Source organism: Ictidomys tridecemlineatus, chromosome 2 (assembly GCF_052094955.1).
Source record: "Ictidomys tridecemlineatus isolate mIctTri1 chromosome 2, mIctTri1.hap1, whole genome shotgun sequence".
Lineage (NCBI taxonomy): Eukaryota > Metazoa > Chordata > Mammalia > Rodentia > Sciuridae > Ictidomys > Ictidomys tridecemlineatus.
The window spans coordinates 117,675,764-117,688,111 of record NC_135478.1 but is presented as its reverse complement, the minus strand read 5'-3'; the positions used below and the strand labels follow the sequence as shown (position 1 = coordinate 117,688,111).

The following is a 12,348-nucleotide window of genomic DNA, read 5'->3' as shown; positions in this document are numbered from 1 at the left end:
GAATTCCTGCAGCTTCGCACGGGTCCTGGCCTCTCCCCCAGTGGTTCGTAAGCACAAAGGCTGGTCAGGCGGCTGAGTGAATGAAGGAACTCATCGTGGGCTTCAGGAGATGCCCCGTGGGTGAACATAAGCCTGGGTCACACACGCAGTGACACCTGCTGAACACATGGCCTCAGTCAGCACCTCTGGAGGAGTGCACTGGGTCCCCTCTCACCGGATATGGCTTGTTGGGGGACCAAAGCATCGCTCAGGTCTGGGAGCCAACCGCCTCGGGACAGCAGATGTGTGACCCTCTCTCGCTCTCCATGGCTCCCGCTTTCCCCCACTCAGACGGAGCCCAGGAGAAATCTCTTTGGGACCGGTGGCCCCTCCCACCCTCCGTCCTCCCTGACGGCAGGAATCGGTCCTCAGACCCCAAGCCCAGCAGAGGAGCTCAGGCTGAGAGAGACCGATGCATGCTGTGAGCTGGGGACTGGCCATCCAGCAAGGGACAGGTCACTCCTCCCAGATAGCGGCGGCTGGGCAGAGTTGTGGAGATAAGCTTCCTGGTCCCGGAGCCCTCGATTCTGACCCAACACCCTCACTCCTTCCCCAGAGACCACAGCTAAGCCTCCTGGCCTCTCTGGGCCTCCACTGAGAAATAAGGTACCCCTTGGCAGGGTCTGCCGCAGTCCAGCTGCAGCAAACTAACGGGGGTGGGGAGCAACTTGTGTAGATTGATACAGCAGGAGTGGGAGCCGTTTATTGTAGGACAGGAGGGGTATTTATACATTCCACACAGCTTATCTTAATTAACATAAACTAGATACAGCAGTCAACCAATAAGGAACCTCCACGCTTAATGGCTCGCTGGCGCCACCTCACAAACCTCTCCCTCTGGCAAAATGCCAGGCGCCATCCTGACTTGGTTACAGACAAGGGTCCATGTCACACTTCCTGCTTGATGGCTCTTCTCTCCTTGGATCTTGTAACAAGGATACTACTGTCAGAGGCAAACAGACTGTGGCCCAGAGAGGTGAGGTAACTTGCCCAAGGCCACACAGCCAAGCGCAATGGCAGGGAGCTGCCTCAGTCCTTCTGCCTCCAGAACAAACCAGGTCCCAGGGTACCAACCAGCCAATCGCAGCACAGACCTGGGGATCTGCATGTCCAGTGTGACTGGCCCTTGGGGATCCCAGTCACTCTGCAAATGGGGAGCCGGCCTTTCCCCGCCCCTCCTCCGCCTTTTCTTCTTCCCCTTCTTCTTCTCCCTAGCTAATGTATTATTTGTGTGCTTTTTTCATCGGTTTACCTTTTATTGTATTAATTTTAAGTTATCTCACTGAAGTATGACTGACCCAAGGCTGAGCAGGATTAAGTGCGGGGCTGAGCCTATGCCTTAGAGCCACCGGCAGCACCAAGGCGGAGAGCACATCCGGGTGCCTCCCAGAGTCCCCGCCCCCGCCCACGCCAATCATTTTTTGTAAGAACGCTTAGCCTGATCAGGAGATCTTAGCAGATTCTAAGTATCAATATAATTATTCTGAATTATTGAAATGAGCAGGCCTGCACATACGGCATTCGTATCTCAATTCTGCAAAGAATTCACACAACTCAAGAACAAAAAAAAAAATCAATCAATAAACAACCCGGTTCCGAAATAGGTAAAGGACCTCAACTTCTCCAAGGACATGCAAATGGCCCTCGGCTTTGAGAGGCACTGGAGGCAGCCTCTCCTGGGGCTGTGGAGGCGGCCTCACCCCGGCTCTGGGCTGGATGCGCCGGCAGGGGCGTCAGCAGAGGTGGCTGTAGCAGGTACAAGCTGTGTTTGGGGGCAGTACCTTCCCTCTCTGAGCCTCGGTTGCCTCCACTGCAAAATGGGGACAGCAGTCCTCGATGAGCCAGTTCACGCTCTGCCCATGAAGCCTGGCGCCCGCGCGTGGGAAGCGTCTTCTTGCAATCTGCAGCCCGGCCGGTGGCCCAGGTGTCGTGTGCAGAAGACAGAAAGCAGGGAGCCAAAGCCGGGGGGCCTGCTCTTCTGCGCAACCTCCAAGCCCCCTCTGAGCTTGGGCCGATCCCGTGGTGCACCGCCCACCAGCCCTGGCGGCTGGCCAATCCGAGTCAGCTGGGCTGTCCAAACAGGGAACGTCTTTAAGGTGAGAAAAAAAAATGCTTTAAAATCCCCACATTGATACATATTGAGATGAGCATTTTGATGCACGGGTTAAATTAAATATATTTTTACAAAGAATTTCATGTGTTGCTTTTTTACTTTTATGAATGAGCTACTGAAAAAAAAAATGTGCATCCATGGTGTGTCACCTCTCTCAGGGCTCGCCCTGCCCCAGATACCGAAAAGAACTACAATCGCTCCGTCCCTGGAGCTCACTCGGAGCTCGTCCACCTCCTGTGTGAACTTGGGTGAACCTCTTGCCCTCTCTGAGCCTCGGTTTCCCATCTTCATAAAGGGGCTCATTCTTTGAGGCTGGGTGGGGGCCAAATCAGATTTGCAGTGTCTGCCGCCGCGTCCTTGTACAACCACGTGCCACCTAACACCACCTTGGAGGATGTGGGGCTGCATGTGCGATGCTGGGCCGGTGACATTACAAGGGAGCCGAAAAATTCCTATTGCTAATGACGTCGTGTGCTACGGCGTGGTGTGACGTCATGGTGTGACGTCATGTTGTCGTGCTGGCGTGGCGTCATGCGTGCTTGACGTCACCGCACACCACGCAACTGACTGCGGTGCTGGTGAGGCGAGCGGGGGCGCCCTACCGGCTGCGGGTCTTGGGGCATGCGCACTGTGCAGACCTAGGGACCTACACGGTGCTCCTGCTGCTGCTGCTGCTGCTGCTGCTTCTTTTTAAAAAAGAAAAGAAAGAAAGACAAGTGCTGGAAGGCGTCGCCTGGGTGACAGCCGCAGCAGCCTCCCGGTCCCGGGTTGGTCCTCCTCTCGCTGGGGCTGGAGACCACAGGGGCCAGCGGCCGCGCTGCCCAGTGTGTGCACACACTCCGGGACGTTGGCACAACGACAAAATCGCATGGTCGCGCTTTCCTGATTTGTCCCCGTCCTTGGGCCCAGCAAGCCTGAGTGACAGCCTCCCCTCCTGTGCAGGCCCAGCCCGGGGACAACCCTCACCTCCCCCCCCCCCCCCGAGGCGGGGAGGGGCTGCTCCCTCAGACCCACCTCCAGAGCTGCGGCCACCTGCCTGGCGGGGTCCCCTGAGGCAGGCTCTGGAGGGGGTCAGGGTCTTCCGTGGGGGACGCCTGCCCTCCAGGACTCCCCGCCTCTGCGCTGCAGTTGAAGCCAGCAGTGGGGAGACCAGCAGGGTCCCCTGGGGTCTGGCCCTGCTTCCCCACAGCTACGGAGCTCCGGGCGGGTGGGCAGACCTGCCGGCCTCTGTCCCTGCCCTGGCCACAGTTGCCAGGAGCAGAAGGCTGGCCTCTCCCGCCAGGGAGAAGCCAGGCGTCAAACTGAACGGCCACAGCGAGGCAATGGCTGTGCGCCTTCCTGAAAGCTGGGGACGCCTGCTTCCATCTGCCACGGAGGCCACTGCATGTCACCCAGGGAGGGCGGAGGCTTAGCTGAGTGGCCTCCCTGAACCCCCAGTGACAAAGCTCAGAGCTTGTGGCACCCCAAGATCAGAGGCCCCAGGCAGTGAGAAATTTACTACAGGATCCCAATGACTCTTGTTAGGGGGACTTCGGGGGGGTACCAGGATTGGACCCAGGGGCCCTCGACCCCTGAGCCCCACCCCAGCCCTGTTCTGTGTTTTATTTAGAGACAGGGCCTCACGGAGTTGCTCAGGGCCTCGCTGTGGCTGAGGCTGGCTTTGAACTCTGATCCTCCTGCCCCAGCCTCCCCAGCCGCTGGGATGATAGGCGTGGGCCACTGCGCCCAGCTCCATGGCGTTCTTAATAAAGAGCTCAGCAGAGCGTCTGACTGTCTCAGAAGTCCCCTTGTGGTGTGGTCACTACCATTGAGGCGGCACAGGGTACCGCAGCAATGAGGCTGAGAGTCCCGCATCTGGAGCTCGGGTCAGTGTGTGCGGCGTAAAGGTTCCCACCGTGACGGGTCTCCATCCAGGGGCTTTTCTGGCTGAAAAATTCCCAGATGCGCAACACAGGCCCTAGCGCACCCCCGGTCTGCCCGGCCCCAGGCCCCGCTGTTGGAGGCTTCCTCACGGCCCTTCAGCCCGCTGCTGTATGTTCATTGATCTGTCTGTTATTGTCCTTGTTCCTTCAACAAATCTACATAAAATCCTGCTCCCACATGGGATTTGGCAGATAAAATAAAACCGTCCGAAGTCATCAAGGCAGGTGACCTGGTAAGGGGTCTTCCAGCTCTAAATAGCTGGTCAGAAGTTCTACAAAGGAGTCCTTCCTCCCAGAGAAAATTCCCTGGATTCCCTTCCAACCGAGAGTCCTGCCCGGTGTCCTTGTCCCTTACAGCCCTACCCTGGGCAAGTCAGAAAATGCACCCCCAAAACCGGGCACCGAAAGACTAAGAAGCAAGATTCCTCCCTGACAAAGTCTTGCTGTGTGGCCTCGGACAAGTCAGCCAACCTCTCTGAGCCTCGGTTTCTCCTTCTGTCTTGTGAACCAGAAAAATATCATGTGAATTGCCTGTCACCCACCAAGCATCTGTGACGTGACTCAGACTGTTCATAGCAATACAGCCTTCGGGCAGGTCCCTGCTCCTCCCCAGAGTGTCTGTGGGGTTCGGGGGTCTCCTGCAAGTTTGTACAAACAGCGCCACAGAGCTGCCGCGGATGGGAGCCTCCCCCACCCCGGCTCCCCCACCCCCCACCTCTTCCTTTCCACCCCCCATTGTTCCAGGGCTCATTTATTTCTTTTTCTTTGGAATCCTCAAAGTCTATCACGCTGTGGAGTGGTCAGATGGATTTTTTAATTAATTGAAGCAGAATCAATGAAAAAGTGATTGTCTCGGCCCTGGCTGGGGGGCCATCTTGGGGCTGAGGGAAATAAATAGAAGGCTTTGCAGGGGAGGGCGGTTTATCGAGCTGTGGTTGGCTTGTGGGTATGGAGACCTGGGAGGCCCAGTGCAGGCGGGGGAGACAGGAGGGAGACAGAGCGGCCATCAACACGCCCCAACCTGGAGGGCAGACACTCTGCACTTGGATGAAGCACTGCACCACCTGCTGGAGCCTCGGTCACCCCTGGGGGCTGCTGTGGCACCGGCTACCTTGAAGGCATTGCACTAGGGATATAAGCCAGACACAAATGCACCAATCTCTCATCATTTCACCCATATGGAGTATCCACAGCAGACAAATGCACAGACAGGAAGTAGAACGGAAGTCACCAGAGGCCATGCCACTCTTGCGTAAGGGTACAGAGTTTCCATTTGGGGACCGTAAAAAATTCTGGAAAATTCAGTCATGATGGACACATTTTAGGGGCTGGGGCTGTAGCTCAGTGGCAGAACGCTTGCCTAGCACCTGTGAGGCACTGAGTTGGATCCTTAGCACCACAAAATAAAGGCATTCTGTCCATCTAAACTACAAAAAAAAAAAAATTAAATGGCACATTTTATATTGTGTACATTTACCTTAATAAAAAAGAACGAGTAAGCTGTGCCACTCCCTGGCCCTCCCGAGCTCCTAGTAGGTGCTCACTAAACACATTAGCATTAGCTTTATTTTAATTTTTTATTTTATTTTAGCGGTACCAGGGAATGAATCCACGGGCATTTAATCACCGAGCCATGTCCCCCCTTTTTATTTTTTATTTTGAGACAGTTTGTTGAGTTGCTTAGGGCCTCGCTAAATTGCTGAGGCTGGCCTCAAACTTGCAATCCTCCTGCCTCAGCCTCCTGGCTCTTTTCCGCAGCCAGGAGCAAAGGAGGCACGAAGCCCTGCCACTCCTCACAGCAGCAGCCAGCAGCGGTGGCAGCCAACTCTGGTTGAGCCTGGCTAGCCCAGCAGGAGAACCCGTCTCCCAGGGCAGCTAGAATCCACAACATCAGCTGACCCCCTGGCATCCAGAGTTCAGTAAGTCGTCATTTATTTAAGATGTCGAATTTCACGCGTTTTGTTACACAACAGGAGCTTAGGAATCACCAGACCACCACTGGCAAGGTGAGGGAAGGAAACACTGATTAAACACCTACTGTATGGAAGGCACATTTCACATTCCACGGGAAGGTATGAATCATGCCCATTGGACAGATGAGGAAACTGAGGCTCCGAGAGGGGAAGCCATTGGCTTCAGACCACCTGGGGTGGAGGGGTTTGCAGAGCCTGACGTTAATGCAAGGTTGGCTTGACTCCAAAGCCATTGGCCACCCCACAGACCCGTCCATCTCCCTAGGACAGTTCCGTGCTTACCACGCACCCTTCCTCCAAACCCTTGCCCGTCCTGCCACCCAGCCACGTGGCCTTTTTTGCTGAGGTGTCAGAGTCCAGAAGTGAAGCATTTACACTCTGAAATCAGAGTCCGAATCCAACTCTGCTTCTTCCTGGCTGTGTGACCTTGGGGGAATGGATTCACCTCTCTGAGCCTCCACTCTCCTCCTCCTATCTACTTTCCTGAATATGGCCTTGTTCTGGACAAAGAGAGAAATCTCACAGGACAATAGAAAGAAGAACGGATCCTGCCTCGGGACCCCAGGGACCCCAGCTCTGCCCCCCAGGTCCTCTAGGACACCTCTCAGGGATGTCCCACCTGCGTCTCCAGGGGATAAAGCCAAAACCATTTCTTTCCCTCCTCGGGTCTGTCACTGGAGGCCGTGAGCCGCGCACAGCCCTGGGGTCTGTGTGACGTCCCCCCCCTCCCCGGGGCTGACCCCCAACTCGACCAGGTGCACAGCAGGTTTCCATGACCCCAGGGAAAGCTGCCCCTTAGTGACCCTGCCCAGAGCCCCACCCACAGCCCCATGGAGAGAGGGAGAGGGAGGGGGAGGGGGAGGGAGGGGTTAGGGGGGAGGGGAGGGAGGGAGAGCGGCTGGCTGGCTTTGTGGTGAGTGACATGAGTTATTTCGACCTGACTTACTAATTAAGACCTCATTAGCAGCCCAAATTTGTGATAGATCAGCAGAGAACCCGGCACAATGGTTTAATTTAATGATTTCTTGCATTACTTTGTTAATCATCTTTAGTCTGATTTAATTTATGCCAATGTGACTGTCCTAATTTCTAATTAAGGCATTGATGGTGGGGACGGCCGCCGTGGCATGAGAATTTCAATCAAGGCGGATTCCAAAGCAGATACTGGCTCTTCAGGCCGAGGGACAGCCTCTAGGAAGGCGTCTCTCACGGTTTTACTCGCCGACAGGTGGGGGAGGGGCTGGGGCTGGGGGGCAGAGGGCGCCTCACTCATCACTGACCTTTACCATCATCGATTTTTTTAAGGTTCTGAAAAAGACCTTGGAGATGCACCCGACCGGCCTCCTCATTTCACACCAGAGGCAACAGCAGCCAGAGAGGGTGACAGGCTCTCCCAAGGTCACACAGCAAGTTAGCAGGGCCCTGGGAAGAGACCCCAGACTCCACTCCCCTCCGTGACCGCCCGCCTGGCAGGACCCCAGCCCCTCTCGGGTGGCTTCGGCGGAAGTTGCACGTGCCCAGGATTTGGGTCAGTGGATTAAAATGGGGGACTTAAGGCCCGTCGCCCTCAGGACTGGAGGGCCAGGCTCTGAGGCGGGAACTTGGCACCTATTTCTCTCAAATCCACAAACCAGCTCCACACTGCAGACACGGGACCAAGCTGGGGCCTGAACCAGGCCTTCCTCAGTCTGTGCCCTCAACACCTCTCTGGGCCATCACGGGGCATCCAGAGTGTCTCACTGACACTAGAGCAGTGGGTGTCCAGACCCCACCAACCCCTCATTACATCCTGAGAAGGAGACATCCTCATGCATCCAATTACAGGTAGGAAAGTCACGGATCAGAGAGGTTGTATGAATTACCCAAGGTTGCACAGCAAAATGTGAATGCTCAAGCTCTGAACCGTCCCACTTGCCTCTTTCTAACACCAAAACCTACATCCCACCCAGAAGCTCCAACCAAACCCTGGGAACATCCTTGGCTCCTCTCTCCCTGTCTCCCAGGACCCGATCCGTCAGTCTAGGCTGTCAACTTGTCTTCTACAGAATCCCGAAGCATCACATTCTCTCCGTCCCCACCCTTAGGGACAACACCAGTCTCTGCCCTGATTCCCCAGGGCCACCCATTCCCCTCCCAGCTCCCAAGTAACCTCAGCAAACTAGAAACGGGACCATGTCTCTCTCCCAAGGCCAACCCTCCTTGGCCACCCACCTCACCTAGAACTAACCCCAAACGCCCTTCCTTGGTCTGCCAGGCTCTCTGACTTGCGCCACCTGCCTCTTCCACCACTCGGCGCCTGTCCACCAGCCCTCACTCGGTCCCACCATCAGCCGAGCCTGCTGTGACCTCAGGGCCTTTGCACCTGAGACTCCCACTCATGGGTCTCATGACCGGCCCCACCTGTCCTATGCAGAGGAGCCCGGCTCGGGCATTCCCCACCCCACAGCCTCCCGATGCCCTTCTTGGCCCTTACCACTATTCAAAGTGGCCTCATCTATCTTTGGTCCATTTTGTGTCCCCTGCATGGGAACACCAGGGTTTCCAGCGACTTCTCTGCTCCCGAAACCCCAGCTGCCCGGGAACCTGGACTTTGTGGCTCCGCCGTACCCTGGAGATCAACCTCAGAGAATTAAAAAGTTTTGAAGCAACGGCATCTGCTAATTTGCAACATTTATGTTAGTCAATATGGATTTATTTAATACGATAAATGACATAATTGGACTTTTATTTCCCTAATACATTTCTCCAAGATAACGAATATTTGGAGCACCCGTGGCCTGCGGACGTCTCCCCAAAGCACACATTTCCTGTGTGATTACTCTTGTAGAAAACTGACACTTAAACAGTTTAATAAACGAGCAGTTGTTTGACTGGTATCAGTTTCAATACATTCCAGGATATTAATAAAATATATTTCATAAGCCGGCTCCATAGACCATGCCATAAAAACTCAATGATTTATTAGTGATCCGGTGGCTATTAGTTGAGACAGATACTCAAGATGCCATTAGGGTTAAAATAATAATCAATCAAACTAATTAGACCCTATTTTTCATATGCAAATATAATTAAGCATACATTTCTCCGTTCACTTTAAAGAGAATTATTGAAGCCCAACCTCGTCTGAAGAGTCCCCCGCCTGAGTTGATGAAATGACAATGTCTCGTGTTGGGAAAGGCAAACAGAATTGATGGAACGAGCTGGGCTTTGAGATCAGAGAGCGATGGGAAGGGAGAGGGGGTGGAAAATAAATAAATCAGAGCCCCCCGCACCCCAGCAGAGTTGAGGCGGGAAGTCCCCAGGCTCCCAGTGAGCGAGGACGGCCCATCCAGTGTGGCACCACGGGGAAGGCCAGGACTGGGGACCACGGGCAGTCCCCAGCGTCACCAGAGTGGGCTTGGGCAGGTTCGTTTTCCTCTGTGCCTCAGTTTCCCACCTGTAAAATGGGCCGGTGCGCTCACAGCAGTACCCCCCGAGGTCTGCTCAGTCCGGGCCTCGCAGACGGCCGTTTCTTGTGTTCACCAGGAAGTAGTTCATTTGCCACCCAGTGACTTCTCCATCGCTGGGTGGCCATGCGGGCCATGGAGTTGTCACTCTCTTCTCTCTGGGGATGGCTATTCATATGTGGACAGCTGGGGACTCGGACCAGACGATCTGGAAGACCAGAGCTGAGAGTGGTGGAAGCATGATCACCAGCCACGCCTGTCATCCCAGGGGCTCCGGAGGCTGAGGCAGGAGGATCACACATTCAAGGCAGGCCTCAGCCTCTTAGGGAGGCCCAAAGCAACTCAGTGAGACCCTGTCTCAAAATAAAAAGTAAAAAAGGGCTGGGGGATGTGGCTCAGTGGTCGAGCACCCTTGGATTCAATCCCTGGTACCAAAAAAAATAAAAATAAAAAATCGGAGCCATGGATGGAAACACGACTGGGAGTGGAAGACGATCGCGACGGTCACAGTGACCACATACATGTGAGATGAGGCTTCAAAAACAGAACAGAAAGTGGTTGAAAAATGGTGGGGTGCACCTCCAGGTTCCGTTGTCTAGGAGAAGAGCCAGAGCCACGTCTGGGAGCCCTGAAGGAGGAGGACTGGGGGGGGGGGGGGGACGCGCGTGTGTTCACGTCCCCAGTCCCTTTGTCTGAGATGAGCGCTCACCTGTCAATCTCTCGCTTGCTCTGGATTCCAGCACCTTCTTCTCTCCCCTGGGCAGCGCGCGGGGGGCTCTGGCGAGGAGACAGGTCACTGTGCCCCACGCAGACAGCTGACAGCGTTTCCAGGCCCCGCAGACCCCCAAGGGACCGCTGTGGCCAGAAGCCCTGCTGCGGCCCCACGATGAGGCGGAGCCCCGGGGTGGCGGGCCCCTGGGCAGCCAGCCTTTTATTAAAAACCATTTTAAAATGAAATTAAATGCTATTAAATGAGCACAAGTGCCAGGGGAGACGGCAGAGAGCCACTCAGATAAGGGGCCAGGCTGGGCCGCTCCAAGCCCCAGCGATGTCCAGAGCCGGGGGGCCCGGGGGCGCCTGGTTTCTGGCTTCTCCACCAGTGAACCCCGATTCCCTGGGGCGTCTTCACAACCCGGGGGCGGAGCCAGCCCAGGCCAGGGGGCGGGGCTCCAGAGCATCTCTTTCCGCAGGTCCGTGTGGGTTTGCCTCCTTGGACAGCGTCGCAGACACCCCCAGTTCCACCAGCAACTTCATTTGGGGGTGGGGGGTACCGGGGATTGAACTCAGGGGCACCCGATCACTGAGCCCCTCCCCCAGCCCTGTTTTGCATTTTATTTAGAGGCAGGGTCTCACTGAGTTTCTCAGGGCCTCCCTGTGGCTGAGGCTGGCTTTGAACTGGTGATCCTCCTGCCTCAGCCTCCTGAGCGGCTGGGGTGACAGGCGTGCACCCGGCGGCAACTTTATTTTGCCCTGGACCTTGTGTCCAGGAGTGTCAGGAAGTAACCAGAAGCACCCAGAGGAGATGGGCAGTCCCTAGTCTCTCGAGGAAGGGGACTCAGATGCCACACAGGAGGTGTGAAGGAGGGAGGGGAGGCAGCTGCAGGGGACTCCCCATTCTGACATGGTCCCCGTATGGTCACTGCAGCCCGGGGGCTGTGCAGACCCCTGCAGTGGTCCAGACCCAGCACATCCCGAACAGGGCGATTTTGGCTCAGGACTTCAGTGGGGGACACCTGGAGACAGAGAGGGGGGATGACAGAGTCACCTAGGAGGGCCACCTTAGCCCCAGGCGCAGAAGACAGCTGCTCTAAGGAGGTGACCTCTGACCTGAGATGTGGACAGTGGAGAAGCCCATCCCAGGAAGAGGAGCAGGGAGGGTCCTGGGAATGCCTAACAGGGATGCTCAGTCCCCTGGGACGGGGGTCAGGGAGGCCCCCTGCAGAAAGCCATCTCTAGCCACAGAACTAAAGCTCGGCCAGCTTCCGGAACCTGGGGAAGCACCTGTCTAACCCTGGCCCCAGAGCCCTCCTGGCTTGGAGGGGCGTGGGGGGCATTGCCACAGCCCCTGCTGTCAGCAGAGAACGATCCCATGTGCCACACCGACCCGAGGTTGGAGGGGCAGCCCAGGGGACCACTAGGAAAACGGTCTCTTCCTCCCCAGCGGCCGCCCCACAGGGCCCAGCAGAGGGTTAGCAGGAGATGTTTATTTATGAACTTGGCCTATTATGTAGCATCATTTGAATACAGCGCCTACGAGGGGGTTTTATTGCCGGCTATAATTTCATTTTTAGAGCTCTTTCTATACCAGACTTTAAAAATGACATCTCAAACAGGAAATGAATTCTGTTTTGCAGCTGTGTTAACTCTATTTACCCGAGGGACACACCACTTTGTCCTTGACACAAACCCCGGGGGACTTCACTGAGAATTGCTTTGGCAGGCTGCGCCCGCGGGGAGAGCCCAGCTGCCGCTCCCTGGGGTGCCCCGAGCCCCACAGTCCCCAAAGGGGACCCGGAGGAAGATCCTGCAGCCTGACAGTGGCCTTGGCCCCTCCACAGCTGGCCGGGTGGCCCTGGGCAGCCCTGGGCCTCTCTGACCCTCCAGTCTGCAAAAGCAGGGGCGCAGGGAGAACACGGCCACTGTCCCTGCGAGGGTCCCTCTTTCCCCTGCTCCCTGCCCTCTAGGGTCTCTGACGGGATTTGGAGGATCTCCGTCTGCAGAGGGGACCACAGATGCTCCAAGACCACTTACATAGTCTCAGAGCCTCGGTCTCCTCGTCTGTAAAATGGGTCACATAAATGGCACCTAAAGGTCGTTTTCAGATGGAAGACAGTTCTCGCAAAGCTGTTGGCGCA

At 56.0% G+C, this 12,348-nt stretch overlaps 1 long non-coding RNA gene across 1 annotated transcript in view; it reads right to left on the bottom strand.

Moving 5' to 3' along the window:
* Positions 1–720: 720 nt before the first annotated feature.
* The window catches only part of LOC120892023 (uncharacterized), a 38,115-nt gene continuing 26,487 nt past the window's right edge, over positions 721–12,348 (bottom strand). The window contains exon 3 of the long non-coding RNA XR_005736658.2: positions 721–2,128. This is a non-coding gene — a long non-coding RNA (uncharacterized LOC120892023). The remainder of the gene's footprint in view (positions 2,129–12,348) is intronic.